Source organism: Rhagoletis pomonella, unplaced genomic scaffold (assembly GCF_013731165.1).
Source record: "Rhagoletis pomonella isolate Grant_MI unplaced genomic scaffold, Rhpom_1.0 Rhpom_scaffold_00113, whole genome shotgun sequence".
Classification (NCBI taxonomy): domain Eukaryota; kingdom Metazoa; phylum Arthropoda; class Insecta; order Diptera; family Tephritidae; genus Rhagoletis; species Rhagoletis pomonella.
Window position 1 is genome coordinate 104,128 of NW_023458667.1, and position 4,797 is coordinate 108,924.

Consider the following 4,797-nt stretch of genomic DNA (forward strand, 5'->3'; position numbering starts at 1 on the left):
TATCTAAATGTTCTATTCTCATTTGTCTGTAAGAAAACATTTTTCTGTAGACCAAATAAATAAATAAATAAATAAATGGCACTTCAGTTTAATTGTGGATTGTTGTTTAAATGCCATTTAACTTTCGTTGGGTTTCAGATCAACTTTGTTTAAATATGCCAAACAGTTGGCGGCACTGCTGCTTGTTCCTTGAAATTGTTTTGATTGATTTTTGGTTTGATTTGGTGGGATTGATTAAACAATCTACCAATCAATCTTGGTTGTTTGGTACAAACACGGGGTTGCATATCTCATATTTAAATAACCAATATTGGCCATTTAAGTGCAGATTAAATGTATGATCTGAAAATGAATAGTGGAAGTTAATCACCAATCTCTACTTAAATAGGCCATCTGAAATTGGGTCTTAGTCTGTTCCCGTACTGCAGGATTTTATCAGAAATAGTCCGAGTTCCGTGCACATAAGTGTTGAATATCAACAATATAGTTATGCAAATACCAAAAATGTGGCTCGATAGATCTTTTTGTGCTGATTTCAACCCTACCAAAATTATCTGCCGGAAGTCAAATATAAAGAAGATATCAATGGTTAATGTTAAATTTGTTTTAATAGTAATATCTTCTGAACAACACAACCTATTAAAAAACTATTGACGTCAAAATAAAGCCCATTAAATTGTATTTCATATATGTATATAATTTATATACTTTTTTATAGTTTTATTCCGGAAACACTAGAAAAAAAACAAAAAAATTCAAATATATTATTTAAATGGCGTTTATATAAAATTAGTTTTAAAACTGGTTATAGTATATACGTCGCATAAAAGGTATTTAAATTATGTTGAAATTAGCATCAATAATTTTTTAATCGGTTAACTAATTTCCGAGATATTAAACACATAAGAAATTGAAAAGTTGAGCTTTAGCCTCTTTTATCGGCTTTGGTTTTTATTTAAAAAATAATAATTTTGGTATAGTTGAAAGGAGCGTAAAAAGTTCTATCGATCCTCATATCTTGTTTTTTTTTTATAGCTAAACGGTTGGTATTCTACTAGAGATATATGTGTGTGTGTTAAATACTGTAGTACGGGAACAGACTAAATGAGAATAAGAAAAAGTAAACAAAAAAATGTCAAATTAAACTCTAGAGTTTCTTAAATGCCCCAATATGAACACTTGACAGTTGTTCATAAACTCAAAACAATAAACTCGATTTAGTGGGTCAACGAGAACGTATATTAAACACTACTCATAAACTCGGAGTTCGCCATACAAATAATTTTCGTTTAACTCGCTTTAAACACCACTTTTATTTGGAGTTAAAGCGAATGCAACCTTTTTTTACCGAATTCAGTTTGTGTCTTTGATAATCCAAACCTGCAACCACCCTAAATAGTCCGAGGCCGTTCCGTGCACATAAGTGTAGAATATCAACAATCTAGCTATACAAAAAAAATGTGGATCGATAGAACTATTATTTGGAGGAAGTAAAAAATAAAGAAGATATCCATGGTTAAAGTTAAATTCGATTTTTTTAAATATTAATATCTTCTGAACAATATAACCTATTAATAAACTAATGACGTCAAAATAAAGGTAATTAGGGGGTATTTTACTTGGTGTACATATTTTTTTTTGTTTTTTATATTTTTAACGCAAAAATTCCTAATAACCGAAGTTTGTATATATATATATATATTTCTTTAAAAGGGCGTTTATTTAAAACTTGTTTTCAAAAAGGTAATACTGTATACGTCGCATAAAATGTATTTAAATTATCTTTAAACTAGCAGTTATACGTTTGTGATCGGTCAAATAGTTTCAGAGATATTAAAAATAAAAAAAATATAAGGTTAAAATTTAACATCTTTTATTGGCTTTAGTTTTTATTTGCGCCAAAGAGTCTTGATATGGTTAAAATCAGAATTAAAAGTTCTATTTAGCTACATTTTAGATTTCTTTATTGCTAAACGGTTGGTACACTACGGCTACTTCGGAATATTTCTGTAAAAATCCTGGAGTACGGGAACAGGCTAAATGTGAATAAGAAAAAGTAAATAAGAAAATATCAAATTAAACTCTGAGTTTATTAGACACCCCAATGAGAACACTTGACAGGTGTTCATAAACTCAAATCGTTAAACTCGAGATAAAATTTCAGCGTGAACATAGTATTACTCCATAAAATAAAAACCACACTCCCTATCAACCACTATGGGCCGTTTTCACCATCTCTGGTTAACACTAATCCCCAGTTAAACAGCGTTACCGACGTTATAGACACAATGTTGTATGCATGGAGTCAGTAACGCCGGTAACGATGTTTAACTGAGGATTAGTGTTAACCAGAGATGGTGGAAACGGCCCTATGTATTTCTGCAGTCATACCTGAAAAATCGTTATTTTTTTGTTAAACAGGGTACGGAAGACTCCGAACTTTATGAAAGCACGGCAGGTGTACCACAGGGCAGCTTCATGGGCCTTATACTACTCTACACATACGACCTACCCGTAATAGAAGAAGCCAACATTGGTACTTTTGCTGATGATACTGCTATCTTAGCAGTTGATAACTCGCCCCAGTTGGCTTCACAAAAACTCCAAAAAGGCATTAATAAACTCACTCATTGACTAATAAACTGGCGAATCAAGTCAAACGAGACGAAATCAGTTCAAGTAACATTTACTCTCAATCGAGGCACCTGCCAACCGGTTAAACTTAATGAAAAATATATACCCCACAGCAACGAAACTAATAATTTGGAATGTATCTCGATCAAAGACTAACATGGAAAACGCACATATTCACAAAACGCAAGGCACTCGGACTAAAACTCAGAAGCTGATATTGGCTTATAAATCGGCACTCTCAATTATCACTTGAAAACAAACTACATACTACTCAACAACCAAAAAACCGATTTGGACTTACGGTATACAGCTGTGGGGAACAGCATCAAACTCTAATATTTAAATACTCTGAGGATGATTGTCAACTCACCGTATTGTCACAAATACGCTACTCCACCGGGATCTCAAGATTCTCACTCTTTCAGAAGAAATAAAAAACAAGCTGCATGATACAACTTGAGACGGCAGCGCGGCGGCAGAGCGTTGATCCGGATTAACTCGGACTCGGACTTATAACAGAGTTAACATCCCACTCAAACATTTTTACCTGACTTACGAGAAAGTCAACAACAGATTTACTGCATTAATAAAGTTAACTAAATAATGTTAGCTGATTATGCATACGAAGTGGTTGTACCATTGGGTGCATTCCACACACGCAGTTAGAAAATTAAGAGTTAAGCTAAATTAATTGTTAAATGTAAAAATACAGATTGAAATAAATAGTGATTATAAAAAAAAAAATGCGGACGATTTAAAAGTTTTCATATTTCATATTTCACATCTGATGCAATTAGGCTTCAAGATGATATTGATAAGCTTCATTTGTGGTGTCTGAAGTCACGCCTTTTTTTAAACATTAGCAAGTGTTTTCAAGCAACGTACTCTTAAATTTCCAATTATCTGCTTACCAGCTATCATATATCGGCTAAATCAATAAGATAAAAGCAGGGGCCGAAAATAACAGTTATTTTTTTCGATGTTATAAAAGAACAAGGACAAGAATCCTGGATTCTATTTATTTTTCGAACTTTTTGGGAAAAAGTCCAATATTAACTTAAAAATCCGGAATTTTATGTTTTAAGTCCACCAATAAAAGCTAAACTTGCCAAATATTTTTTAAGTCCGAAATAAAAGTCCATTCGTAATAATAAACAAACCGCTTAACCAAATCAAACAAATTTGATATAAAATGAAAGAATTTGATATCAAATGAAGAAAGAAATATATTTTTTTATAATTAAAAACGTTTGTTAGGTCAAAATAAAAGTTCTTTCGTAATAATAAACCAACCGCTTATCCAATTTAAACAAATTTGGTATCAAATGAAAGAGGACTAAAATAGCTTTCCAACAGAAATATATATACCGAGGGTTGGCATCTATTTATATATTGTTCTATAATTTAATAACATTTGTAAGGCCAAAATAAAAGCCCTTCGTAATAATAAACAAAATGCAAATCTACAATACTGTAACAATATGCAAGTGTTCGAAATCAGAATTTTCACTCATCCAGGATGCTATTTTCTTACAAATGGTATACAAAATTATCAAATAGTAAGAAGTATCTCTAATTCCGACATTATTTAGCAATTTTGTAATTTATATAGCAAACATAAGCAATACAATAATTTACTTATACCCAATATTTATATAACAATTAAAAAAATTTTATGTAAATAACTATTCGGCTTCATCGGGAATCCATGTAACAAATATTCCCAAAAAAGTATAAGGTAAAACACAAAATAAAGATCGAATCCTTTTGATTCGTATGGAGTTTTGCTTTGCTTTAAACACGCAAAATGTTGTATTCAAAGTTCCTGTAAAATTTGTAAAAATGGACTTAGCAACTTTTCAGCCAGCGATATGTTAAATATAAATATGGAAACATATAATCATTTTTATTAAACTTTGAATAACTTATATTATATATATGTTTTTTTAATTACGTAAAAAAATTGTGTACATAAAAGTGTGCAGCAGTTTGTTTGAATTGATTTAGAACGGGAACATACCTTTTTGTCAAAAGCCTACGAAACGCTTTCAAATAAAACATTTGCCTATTTGAAACTTTGAGGCGCTTAAAGCAAGTGAAGCAAAGCTGCCATTTGGCCAGCCTTCATACATTTTAGTATATTCCAAATAACTTTTGACAGTT